Source organism: Prunus persica, chromosome G3 (genome assembly GCF_000346465.2).
Source record: "Prunus persica cultivar Lovell chromosome G3, Prunus_persica_NCBIv2, whole genome shotgun sequence".
Classification (NCBI taxonomy): domain Eukaryota; kingdom Viridiplantae; phylum Streptophyta; class Magnoliopsida; order Rosales; family Rosaceae; genus Prunus; species Prunus persica.
The window spans coordinates 11,697,855-11,712,070 of NC_034011.1; the positions used below are offsets into that span (position 1 = coordinate 11,697,855).

The 14,216-nt window shown below is 35.6% G+C and overlaps 1 pseudogene; it reads left to right on the forward strand.

The window, feature by feature from the left end:
- LOC18779501 lies at positions 1,047-12,369 on the forward strand (annotated as a pseudogene).

A 14,216-nucleotide genomic window follows, 5' to 3' on the forward strand; every position in this document is an offset into this window, starting at 1 on the left:
AATTTCATGAGCTACAATGGGAGTAGATTTGCTAACTCCTTCAATTCAAAGCTTCATCATCTTTCTCTTTTCAACGGTGTTTTAGTGCATATGCACACAAGAAACAAACTGAGTTATAAGGAAATCAAAGTCTGCATAATTTTAATTTCCAATAAGACAATAAAATAAGATTTTATTTGTTTATTTTTATCTATGTTGCTATTTGCCTTTCTTGGAGATCTGTGCATTGAAGTTTCTCTTTCATAATTCTAATATTTCTCAGCTGGGCATACTCTCCCATAGCCCATTACAGGTTTGCCTTCACTTTAACTCACAGGACAAACTATTAGGTTCAATATTCATGGTTGTGTTATCCTTTTTCAAATCAATGATTTTCATCAACATTGGTGGGCAAAGACGCGGGGTCAAACTCAAAGGATTCTTTCGGAACACCATCTCATTCATCATCAGTCATCTTGAATGACGGAATTCAATGAGAAAATCTATATAGCTCATTGGGTGGTACTTGAAACAAGATCCTTGTACTAAAACAAACTGACAAATCCTTTTACTGGAACCCCGCCATACGAAAACTTTTATAAGTTTGTTTAGGGTAGAATATGGTGAGTATGGTGTACTTATTAAACTTGTATTTGTTTTACAATTCAATATATCCTTTTTGGTCCATTTTATATTAGAGTAAATTAGTAATTCAATAAATAGTTTGATAGTATGATGTACTCAGTTAGTTTTAGGGTTCGTTTAGCAGCACTAAAAAAAAAAGGATAGGGGATTATTTGAAAGTTAGATACTAATTCAGAGGGCAAATCACCACTATACCCTAGAAAAGAATATAATTAAGTCAATAATGGGCCCAAAGAATTATGAAAAAGTTTGGGCATCTGAGTTGGGCTTACTTATAATAACCCAATTTGGTTCTCATGCTTCTTATAGTGGGCTTTTTAGTGAAACAGACCTAGGCACTAGCCCATTGTGAAAGTTACTGCCTCTTTCACTCAGACCGTATCCTTGCAAAATAACCTCGGCCATATCCTTGACCGTATCGGACCGTATTGCTCGTGTGTCCATGGCGTATCGAAGGCGTATCGGATGGTCAACATAACAGGAAAGTCCATGATACGTCGTTTGCCGTATCCTCGGAGGCGTATCCGATACGAGCATGACCCTTCTTCCGTCTTAGTTTTTAGAAATGGTAGGCCGGTGCTTCGCTCTCTCTGGTCCTCCACCCGCAACTCTTTCTCTTCCTCAGCTTCATCCATCGCTCCCAAACTGTAGCCCCCACGCGCCTCAGCACTCGCACGCGCCTTCTCGGCAGCCACTGCGGCCTCCGATGCTACTTCACCGAGGAGCGCGCTGAACCCAAGCCGGCTCCCCAACGTGGCGGTAATAGCTCATGTTGACCACGGCAAGACCACGCTCATGGACCGCCTCCTCCGCCAGTGCGGGGCCGACATCCCCCATGAACGCGCCATGGACTCCATCATCCTGGAGCGGGAGCGCGGCATCACCATCGCCTCAAAGGTCAGTGACTTCCTACAGAAATGCAATGCAAATTGCAATCTAATCTGAGGGCGTGTTTTATTTTTCTTGGATGGATCCGAGGACTTGTTTGGTTGCTGAGAAAATGGAAAACAAGAGCCAAAGTTGAGATTTTGTGTAGTACCCATATGTAACATTAAAAAATGGATAGGGTGTGAAATGTAGAATGCAACTATTGAATAAAGTCGGGGAACGTCTTTGTTTTTTCAAAATTTATTTGTTCTTTAATTCAGTTTTTTTATTTATTGTCCAACTCTTTGTTTTTTACTTTGGTTGATTTTGGTTGTGATTAGGTGAATCTTGATTGAATTACCTTATAACTGTATTTAGGTTACATAATTCCGTGGAAGGAGTATGATCTAAACATGGTTGATACGCCTGGACACGCAGATTTTGGTGGTGAAGTAAGTGACTGCGGCAGACATTCATTTAAACTTCTAGTTGAGAGTGGAAGCCGGAAACAAGTTTTAATTTTTTTCCTTTAATGGATGAAATTGGTTTTCATTGGTTTTTGTTTAACTTTTTTTATGGATGGATTCGTAGGTTGAGCGGGTTGTTGGTATGGTTGAGGGGGCAATTTTAGTTGTTGATGCTGGGGAAGGTCCGCTTGCGCAGACAAAGTTTGTACTTGCGAAAGCCTTAAAATATGGGCTGCGACCTATTCTTCTTCTAAACAAAGTAGATCGTCCTGCAGGTACTTATTCACACTGGGTGCATCTTTAATTTGCAAAATTGAAGTTATATAATTGCATGAATAATTTTAGAGTGGGGACATTGATAAAGGGAGGACATGAGCAGGTTGGATGGGTTAGGAGGCCTGCTTGCCGAATTACAGATTAACTTTGTTCAAGGAAGACTAAGGGGTCTATCTTTGTTAGTCCAAGTTATTATTGGGTTCTTTGGGTTTTTCTGATCGCCAAATCATTGTTTCACGGGTGAGTTGAGCAAAAAAATGACATTACAATTGTCAATAACTAATTTAATTTAAACAAATACAAGTGCTTAGTTATAATTTAACAACATTGACTTGGAAAGCATTTCGGTTATTGCTAATCTTCTTATTACAACTAAATGATTAAGTCAAAGAACAGTATATGGAAATTGTCAGTGACTTCTCATGTTGTAACTTCTTCAATTTGGTACTAGAACTCATCCTAGAAATGGATTGGACAGTTGAAGACTTCAGACTCTGTTGAACTTTTAATTTGGGCTAAGAAATTATTTCCGTATTTGTTCAACTTATTAACTATACTTTCACAGGTAGTTATTCAAACTTTGGGTTGTGTTTGAGTTGGTCGGGTTTGTCAAACCAAAGTGCTGATGCTTTGTTTGATAACAAACAAAAGAATGATAGTCAACTTATGATATGTAAACACATATATATGTGCAAGCAGACACATGTTAACTGTATAAGAAAAGATGAGTTGTGTTAAGATATTTTGGGTTGCTTCCTTGAAAGCATTCTGTTTGTGCATAATGTTTCTTTCTGTGTGCTGTGTGTCTGAACTTAATTTGTCTTATGTTTTATTTGGCATCCTGTTTAATTATTATTATCCCCTTTTACCATTTCACTTTACTCTTGCCAGGGACGGATCCACAGAGGAGCAAGGGTGGTCAAGTGACCCCTGCAACCCCTGGAATCCTCCATTAGAGAGTGGAAATATGACCCCTGCAACCTGTTTGATGAAAGTCCCCAAAGGGGCTGCTGGTCTGTCTTGCTGCTGCTGCTGTCCTCCTCCAGCGCGCGTCAATTTTTTTTCTCTCCTTCGACGGCAAAACGACGTCGTTCGACTTATTATTATTATTATTATTTTTAAAACTTGGCCAAAACGACGTAGTTTTGGCTCAAGTTATAAATAAAATAAAATAATTTAAAAAAAAAACACTGAAACAGAGCCCATCCCTAAATGTGTTTTCACTCGTTTTTTCCATTTTTCAAACCCCACCCTTTTTTTAATTTTATAGTTTAGCTGTTTTTGCTGGCTTTCTCTGGCGCCTTTTGGTTCTGGCTGCCTCCTAGCTTTGCATGTGTTTCTTTTCTTTATGCTTCATTTGGTTGTTGCTTGCTTCTCCTTTTGTTGGTTGCGCTGGCTTATTTTGGCTATGTTTATGAAGATCTTTTTGCCAAAAATTAAAATTTTTAAAATTTAAAAAAAAAAAAAAAAAAACCCTAATCCTAGCAGACAATATCCTCATTGGTTAGTTTGAATAAATTAGGATGTTTTTAATTAGATTGTATTTGCTTTAGTTATATTATATCTTGATAAATTGGATTAGTTTTTGTGTTTGATAATTAATGAATATTCTTATGCATTTTTTGTTTTATTAGTTGTTGGGAATTTATTTTGGTTAGTTTGAATAAATTAGAGTTTTTTGAATAGATTGTATCTGTTAGTTTGTATGCTTTAACTGGGGTTATTTCAAATACAATTATAGAACGATACTTTAAAAGAAAATTCTCATTAATTACTTCTAGTTCGGATAATGTGGGTAGTTTGAGTTCGAGAGATGTGGTGGGTAGTTCGAAAGAAAGTGAGTTGCAAGATGAAAACTCGCCGTGGACAATTGTAATATGATTTTTTCAATTAATTATGAATTATAATATTATCATTTTATTTTTATGGGTCTGTTATTTTGAATATAAATTTTTTAACCTTTAAGACGTTGACCTCCGGAAAGAAAATTCCTGGATCCGTCCCTGACTCTTGCCATGCTTTGTAGGAAGCAGTTTTCATTTATAAAAATAAAAATAAAAAACAGAAGAAAAAGGAAACAATTTTCATTTAGAAAAAGAACAGCTTCCATCCCTCAGATCATAACTGTTAAGCTGTATTTCCCATTTACTTGGGTTATTGTGGTTATTGTGGTCATCCAGTTTCGGAAGATATGTGTAATGAAGTTGAGAGTTTGATATTCGATCTTTTTGCAAATCTTGGTGCTTCAGGTGTGGAAATATAAGAACAGAATATTGAGATTATAAAATCCCACATCGGGTATTTCAAGCATTGCACCACATTACATAATATCATGGACCTCTCCAGCCATTGATTTTGGGTTGGATGCTCTAACTTTAATATGTTACGAAAATTCATCCACACGTCAGGCCCAATCTGGTCTCACATGCTCCATATTACCAATATAATTTATCTATGTGTCAGGTGAAATCCTGCCACACGCTAGTGGGAATGTTAAGATTTTAAAATCCCACTTTGGGTATTTCAAGTCTTGCACTATAATATATATTATCCTGGGCCTCTGCTCATTTTCAATTGGTTTTGAGTTGGATACTCTAATTTTAACATGATATCAAAGCCAGCAATTCATTCACGTGTTCAGCACAATTTGCCACACGTGTTTTACACCACCTGATATAATTAATCCTAATGTTTATCTCAGTCCTGCCTCACGTGAGGATCCGACATTGGATTGTTGAAACCTTGCATCACAATATATAACATCATGGGCCTCTTCACCCATTGCCAATTGGTTATGGGTTGGATGTTCCAACTTTAATTTCCATTGTCTTAACTTTGTATTAGTCAGATGACAATCTGAATCAAAATATTTCCTATTCTTGATTTAGAGGAGCAGCTAGATTTTCCTGTGCTGTATGCTTCTGCTAAGGAAGGTTGGGCTTCCACCACTTACACCAAAGATCCACCTGCTGATGCAAGAAATATGTCATGGCTGCTTGATGCCATTATAACTATAAGTCATGTTCCTCCACCAACAGCCAATCTTGAGGCACCTTTCCAGATGCTGGTTGGTATTCAACTGTTAAGGAATGTAATTGTATATTTATCCTCACCACACCCCACTTCCCTTTTTTGAGCTGAATATGTAGGTTGAATCCATATTATTTTTTCTGCTTTTGGCTGGTCTGTTCATGCACTTTCCTCCTTGATTTATGAAGTGGTTTCTTTAGAGAATTCCGCTTGTACATTTCAAATTCTATGGGAAATGTGACCATCCTATAAATGAGGATTAGACGACTGCAAGTAATATTTGAGATTTCAACTGATTGTTAAGGTCTTAGGCACCATAACCAATATCCTCTAAACTAGCTATTAGTGCATTGCTGATTATGATTTTCTTTTTTATCCTCCTCATAATCTTATGATGTGGAAATGCCTTCATGGATGGATTTGAAAGCTAGGCACCGGTAAAGCTTTTGGAAAGTTTGTTTTCATGCTAATTTAAGTTCAGATTTCAATTTTGGAAATTTTATTACGTTCCTGGGATTATGTAGATTTAGGATATTGTTCAAACCAAAATCTTCCCAACTATGGTGAATTCTGAATTTGTATGATTTTTCTGTTGCTTTATTCTTTATGAATTTGTATGATTTTATTTATTCTTTTCATTTTTTAGGATTCATGTTGCTTTATTGCTCTATAAATACAAGTTATTGGCAGAAGACTTCAATATTAGTGCATGAAATAGAGTTATTCACACTGGAGCGCAGTTGCACTTTTTATGGATAATCCAGCAATACATTGCGCATGCAAGAAACACATAATTATGCTACAGAACCCATGTCTTTGACTTAATGGATAAATAACTTGTTTTTATCTTTTGTGTTCATTCCTTTTATTGTTCATAGTGTTGGAAAAATTGAAATAGCATTTATTGGCATTGCTCTAAGGTTTCCATGATGGAACGAGACTTCTACCTTTGACGAATATTGACTGGACGGGTTTCTTCTGGCAGCATTCGTGTTGGTGACAGAGTTCATGGGCTGCGTCACAAAGATTCTGGGGTTGAGAAGATTGAAGAAGGGAAGGTTTGTGGCTGTAAATTTTCCTCATTGTAGTTGGAGCTCAAGAAATATTTTTCCCACTTGTAGTGCATCTATACAATATTTAATTCTTTATCACAATGAGGTTTTACCATGTTCAAGTTTTTGTAGAGTTCACTATCAATGTCCTCGTTCCAACCTATATATTATTTTATCTATGTCTATGTGAAATGGCGTTAGTTTATGCATAAGATGATTATATGAAATGGCATTAGTTTACTCAGAATGTTCTGTATTTGACTACTAGTGCTCTAAGCCTGCATTTTGTAATTTCTTAATTAGATTATTGAGGCTTATAGCTTTGTTTTTCTCTGACTAAGTATCTAAGATGAAAATATACCTCTGAAGCATCCTTGTCTCTCACAAAATAATAGTAAAGTTTGAAAAATTCTTTTGAACACGTAATAATACAAAGTTCTTTGTTTCCTCTTTCTTCTCATGAACATGTTACAAACATAGACCAATATTTGTGAACATTTTGTTTCGGAAGAAGTTATTACTTTTTATTTTTTTTAAGGAAGCTTTATTAATCATCACAAATAAAAGAACTATAACATTCTTGAGGCAAATAAAAAATGAACAAAAGCTTATTTCAACGACTTTCTATAAAATATCAACATTAGCTATCATTTTTAACATAATGAAAGAAGCTCAACACCAAATTGAAATATTACATTAAATTTTTTTTTTCTAAACTAGTTTTTTGTTTCTTCTTCTTCCACAGACAATGGTACTAATTTACAGGGTAACTGCTTACTTTTTGTAGGTTGTGAAACTGATGAAAAAGAAGGGAACACACATGGCCCTAATTGATAGTGCTGGAGCTGGTGACATAGTATCCATGGCTGGGTTGGCAAGTCCATCTATTGGCCATACGGTCGCAAACGTAGAGGTATGTTAGTGGAAATTATGTCTATGGCCTTCACAAGTCTTTTCATTTTCTTCTCTTTGATCTCACTTAATCAACTGATCTTCCCATTATTGTTTTTTTTTTCCGATTTTCTTTTTTAAATCTGAATATATAATTACTTCACTATATATTTTCTTGTATCCCTTGTACTTCCGTTCCTACCTTGAGAAGGCTTGATACTGGGGCTCTTGCTAAGGTTTTTCAGTCCCTTTCTTTCAGAGTCATAGGCATTCACTTTGGTTCCCTTTTAATATAATTATTTAAACTGATCCTAGTTTGTGTTAACAAATTATTGATGGCCGTTGTATAAGTAGGTGCTTTGTGTCTTGTTTAACATTTGAGTTTGAACTTTTCAAATAAAAATTAAGGCTACTTGTACCGTGGTAAAGCATTTGATATTTTGATATTCTCTGTACATACATTTGATGTTCTGTTTGTTCAATTGAAATAGTTTTGGCGCATATAGTGATGTAGAAGTTTATTACTTTAAAGTTATGAGAAGTTTTCACCATAGTAGGATTGCTTGATGTAATGCAGTTCAGTGAGGACTGCGGATATTATGGTAATGGGTGGGAATGCATTCTTGCGCAGTTAAGGGTGGTACCAATAGAGAACAAAATGATTTTTTCTTTTTGTAATTGAGGACAATATGAATTGAAACTTAGTCTTGTTAGACAATTTATGACAAATGGCATGTTTACTTACAAGTAATGGGAATAAGAAGAAAGGGAATGATTGCCATTCCTGACTTCCCTTGCGTTTATTCACACATAAAAAAATCATTTAATACACTTTCCCACCTTAAAATCCTTAATCAAATACCCCAAAACCAGAAATCAAATCAACTAGGAGGGGACAGTGGATTCCCATTCCTTGTTTATTCTAGTCTCTTTCTTATTATTCCCATTACTTATAAACAATCATGCCAGAAGTGTGTAAAAAGTTTTTAAATTTTAATTCTTATGTCATAAAAGTACTTGTCGTTATTTCTTGGTTGAATTGGATTTCTGATTTATTGTGATATTTTGTTATAAAGTTAAATAGGTCAATGAAATTGAGTATTTTCAATAATGATGCAAAGAGAAGAAATGGGTAGGGGCTTTATTAGTTTTTCATGAAGAAATGTTCCAAGTTTATTTTAGATATATGTCAGAGGGATTTTAGATACACACATTATGTTGAATGCCAGAGTTTTGTAGAGGTTATTATCCTCTCTGTATGATGAGGAACTAAGGGTCCCTTTGGGAGGAATTATTTCAAACCTAGGAATTCAGTTAATATTATATAGTTAAATTGCTTGATTGCATTACTACAAAATCCGACTATTTGTATTTCTATAAAAATTTTTGAAAGTATTCATTATATATAGCCATTTCAAATATATTTATCCACTTATTTAAATCTCCAATATATTCTATTAGTTATAGTTTTAAACTAATTTAGCTTATCGAGGCACGAAGGAAAAACTAATGGCATGTTTACTTACTTGGAATGGGTGATCTCTTACCCATTCCTTCTCTCTCCTATTCTTGACTTCCCCAATTTTTGCCTTCCCCCATTTCAAGTAAGTAAACATGCCATACCTGAGCCTATTGTCAAATCTAAATCTTTATTTTTTAAAATCATTCCATCCAAGTGGAGTAGATTATTGTTGCTTCCCAATTCGATATAATCAACATGCTCTGTTATTTACTGTTTGTGAACTTTTCATTCGTTTATTTTTGAATAAGTAAATGTATATAGATGAGACAAACAATCTACCGTTTACTTAATGTCCCTCACAGTGTATAATTATATTTAATTGGTTTAATAATCCATATCTGTGGGTACTAGTGTATGAGAACTTATACCACTTACTAAGACGAGGTGCTATGGATTAGTGATACACATAAGAAATCAATTATAGGCACTAATATAGTTAGACGTGCTCTTAATAGACAGATGGGATTTGCAATCGAATGTAATATCTGTTCAGGATCATGGGATCCTTTTCTTTCAAGGATGTACAACTTTTGCACCATGTTATGTCTGACTCTGTTTGATCTTTCTCTTGGGTGCGATTTGAATGTCTATGTAGGTAGTCTACATCTCTTGTCTTTTGTCTTTCAAATTAGTTACTTAAATGATTTTATCTACTTTTGTCTTAAGATGATGGTAAAACATTATTATGTGTAATTCTTATGTTGCATCATTCTAAGGATTTACATGTTTTTATCTTTCTATAACGCGTCATAGTGGTACATTTTGTTGAAAACTGACTTATGGTTGCATCTGACAGATTAGGAGTGTATTACCCACCGTTGAGTTGGATCCCCCAACTATTTCCATGACTTTTGGTGTTAACGACTCTCCATTAGCTGGTCGTGATGGTACCCACATAAGTCATGATTTTTCCGTTATGGTTTTTTTGCAATCATTATATATATACTATATATTTTTTTAATGCCCGTAATGTGCATTTAGCTATTTACTTGTCAAATTGATATATGTATTCATTTTATTTTTCTTTTTGGTTTCAAATCATTATTGTATGAATAGAAAATCAGTACTTGCTTTAGAACTAGGATAAGCTATGAAAAATATATAGATAAAGAGCACATACAGTAGAGATGTGAAAGTTTGTATTGTAATCTCTTATTGTCATCTATGTTTTCCTAAATTTGACATTAAAGTGGGTTGTCAATTTTTATGAAAAGTAGGGTTTGATTCACTTGTCCAATTGAAAATATATAGGACATAAGGAGGGTAGAAATATGGCAGGTGTCCAGCAACTTCTTAGTTCTAAGTAATGAATTTCATTCAACTTGCATAATAATACATCCTGCTAGGAATACTCTGTATCAGTCCCAAGCCAGGCATTAGTCCAAAAATATTTTTTTTTTTTTTCCACCAACCTGTAAACGCCCTAGACATGCTCTAGACAAGTGTTATTGGGGTCACAATACATGTTGCGCCCTTTTTAACGTGGTCATCCGTCACTCTATGTATTTTCATTCCACTTAAATGTAAGCAAAAAACTGATGACTGCACCTGTAAGAATGGGTTTCCCTTGGACCAGTCTACATGATCTGACATACTGATGATGTTATAATATGCAGCTCACTGGAGGAAAAATTGGTGATCGACTATCAGCTGAAGCAGAAACCAATCTCGCCATTAATGTTCTTCCAGGCTTATCAGAATCATATGAAGTTCAAGGGAGGGGAGAGCTTCAACTAGGTTTGTTCCTTTAAGTTCACAATTATTTTCGCAGTTTCTTGTTTTCTTCCGAGAGACAACTTGTCAACCAAATATATATACGACATTTTACTGACACGGCTGTCTTCACGTGCATCTCTACATTTAGTTGTCAATTACGTTTAAACATATTCTCAGTGTAGTTTTCATGATGTGTAAAACAGGTATTTTAATTGAGAATATGAGGCAGGAAGGCTTCGAGCTGTCTGTCTCACCACCCAAAGTCATGTGAGGCACTGATTTTTGATTTATTGCTAAGTAAATGTGATTTTGTTTACATATATATGGATTTCCCAAATCCAGGGCTTTTTATCATAAAGAAAAAGATATTGAGGTTCTGTAAATATAATGGTGATCAGTTTAGAGTGTTAAAATTATAAGGACATTTGCAGCAAAAATGTGAAATACTTGGGGAACTTTGGGAGGATACTAATGGAGGAGACATAAGCAAAGATTAACAGTCAACACATGGTAAAGAAGGTGGAATGAAGAGTTCTTTTCAACATTTTTGTTCCCAATGTTTTGTTATATGCTTTGGAAATAAGGTCTTGTGTTACAATTTTACTTTATCTGATATCCTTAGAATAAAAAATCAGTGATTATACAGTAGCAGGTCCTGTATTTTAAACTTCATTTTGTTATATCTACTGTGCGTGCATTAGTGTATGTGTATAGAAAATTAGGAACGCTATGCAATATAGCACGCTATGTGAGTGTGATTTAAAACACTATATAATTCACCGTATGATTGTTCTTCTATCCTTGCTTTTGTTGAATTACTCATTTTGACGGCTTGAGCAAAGTTTTTTGTTTTTTGGTACTGAATCAGGTATAAAACGGAGAATGGTCTAAAGCTTGAGCCAATTGAAGAAGTTACTATTGAGGTAAGGAATTGCAAATCTGAAAATTGTGTTGTTCCTTTCAACAATTGAGACTCATGTATTATTGTTGCAGGTAAATGAAGAGCATGTCGGGTTAGTTATGGAAGCCTTATCTCATTGGCGAGCTGAGATTGTTGACATGGGTCCTGTTCCAGGAAGTGTTGACAGGAGTAGATTGTCTTTGACATGTCCATCAAGGTTCTCTTACCCTCTTAATGTCAATTCTTCTTTCTGCCTCATTGAGCCTATATTATTTTGCCGCATAAACAATAATTATCTGTTTAGCATTTGATAGGTTGTACCGTTCATACATTTTTCCATATTGATAGTCATCAGAACGAAAATCACTATGTCCATTGTACTCATTTGGTTTTGTGGTGACTCTTTACCATTATTGCACATCTAATGTTACATGGCATAATCTTTAACCATGTTTTATCTATGCAGTCAACTAGTTTCATCACCATTTATGATTTATATCTGGCCTAGTGATTTATAGTTTCATTGGCGATACATTCCATTTAAATAATAGAAATTGATCTTCTTTTGTGTTGTATTCTTCAGGGGTCTGGTTGGTTACAGAAGCGTGTTTAGCAGCGACACACGTGGAACTGGATTTATGCATCGCGCTTTCTTAAGTAAGATTTTCCCGTCTTGTTACTTTTATCTCTTCATTCCCTTTGCATTTCGGTTTTGCCTTTAAATCTGTCATGTAACTGGGGCCTCGTTAGGGAGGTAATTCTTTTCCTAGTTGGTCATCACCTGGTTCTACATTTTCTGGTTGCTTGGATTTAACATGGTTCTCTGTCCAGGTCTAGACCCTGACATATGGATGTGCTTGTGTTTGTGTCCGGACACCTGTGCCTATATGTATATAGTGATGTATGCATCCATGTATAACTCATGCATATGTATGTTTACGTACTCATAGTGTATGATACTTATGCATCTGATCAACATAAAATAAGAATCGAATTTTTTTAATTTTATATTGTGTTTGTTTTCTTAAGTGTGTATTTTTATAAATCTGATTCTCAGCCTGGTTAATAACAGTTATTATGGTCCAATCAGATGAATCTTAATTTTGCAGAATTGATTTTGATCTATTCTAGATGGAAAGAAAAGAACATAGACATGCTGAGTAAATTGAAATATATATATATATATATATATATATAGAGAGAGAGAGAGAGAGAGAGAGAGAGAGAGAGAGAGAGATAAACACGAACAAGTAGTCAATGAAACACGTAAAATAACAGAATAAGTACAAAAATCGAAAGAGAAAACCTTAACCAACAGATAGAACAGCAACAGAGAAAGCACTCAGAACAGAACTCCCCCTCCAATGAAGAAAAATCCCACTAAAATTAATGTTCTTGAAATGTTTTTACGGTGAAGTCCGGAAATAATTTCGTGATCGTACCTTTTCCAATCAGTTTAAGACCAAATGAAACAACTTTCAGTGTTTTTCCTGACCCAAAAAAAAGTACTTTCAATTTTTCATTTTTCCCTAGATTGTAAAATAGTTTTTCTGTAAAATGTAACAGTGACTTGGAGATTGAATTTCTGGACTTGGTGGCTTAGCTTTCGCCCGAATCAATTGCATGGGACAGTGACTTGGAAAACAGTGCAGCAAATGCTTATATTATACTGCTCTCAAGTGTAACTGGCATTGCGTACTGTCTTTCGGGAATTGTTGCATGTACAATAAGTCAAGAAAACGCGCGTTATTTGTGAAAAATAGTTATGTATGCGCGCGAATAATAAGTTTGCACTCAAAGAAACACATATTCTTTCGTATTTTTGCGAAGTATAAGGAACCTCACCATTTGACAAACCAAAAAAAAAATTCAACATTAAATCCTTATTGAAGATGCTCTCTTTTGCTTAAGTCTCATAACACCATATAAATATTGAATAAAAACCCTGGGGTGGGAGACCCGATTCCATCCAATATGAGATATCTTGTTCACGGAGGCCAAACTGTGCAATACGATGAGCAGAGTATTAGCTTGGCGGGGTAGGACAGAACAGTGGAAGGTACTTGCTGCAGAAGAGTGCGAATTTCCTCCGCCGAACTCCCTTCCGGAGCTAAACAGACTTCTTCGTTGTTAATCAATTGTACAACATTCAAATAATCAGGGGCACAAATCCTGCGTCCAATGCAAAGAGTAACCCATTCTTCAGCGTGTAGAGCTCCGTGGCAAGGATATACACCATGCCAGGAGCTCGCATAGCCACAGCTCCAAGTTAATTCACCATTGGGATCACGAACCACAAAACCAACCCCCTTGGATCCATCTTTCATATCTACAACCCTCGTACACATTTAGTTTTAAAAAACCATTAGGGGAGGCTGCCACCGTACCTTAATAGTTGGCATGGGGGAACTCGGAACTCCTGTGATGACATTCAGTTATACGTTTAACTTAAGCATCATAGCTCCTTACCTGTTCCAGCAATCTACCTAGGAAAGTTGGATTATAACCAAATAAAATAGCATTGCGCTCATTTCATAACAGCCAAACTGTAATTGCAAACACGGGTAATTGGTCCCCAGAGGACACCTCCAGCGCCGCTACAAATAGAGATGTCGGATCATGACTTTGTGATATAAGAGGCCCCTCCCAGACTTGCAAACATAGCATGGGTGGATGTTTCAAGAGCAGTAAGGTAACGAAAACAAACGACATCAGTGATCAGCCTGCACCGATAAAGTACATCCCTCGATGGGAGAATATTCTGCGCAAATCTCCATAGAAAAAGCAAAAATTTTGGAGGCACCTTCAGCTCCCACAAGTGTTTCCATAGTTTGTTGACAAAAGATGAACTAGCACAATCAGCAGCTATA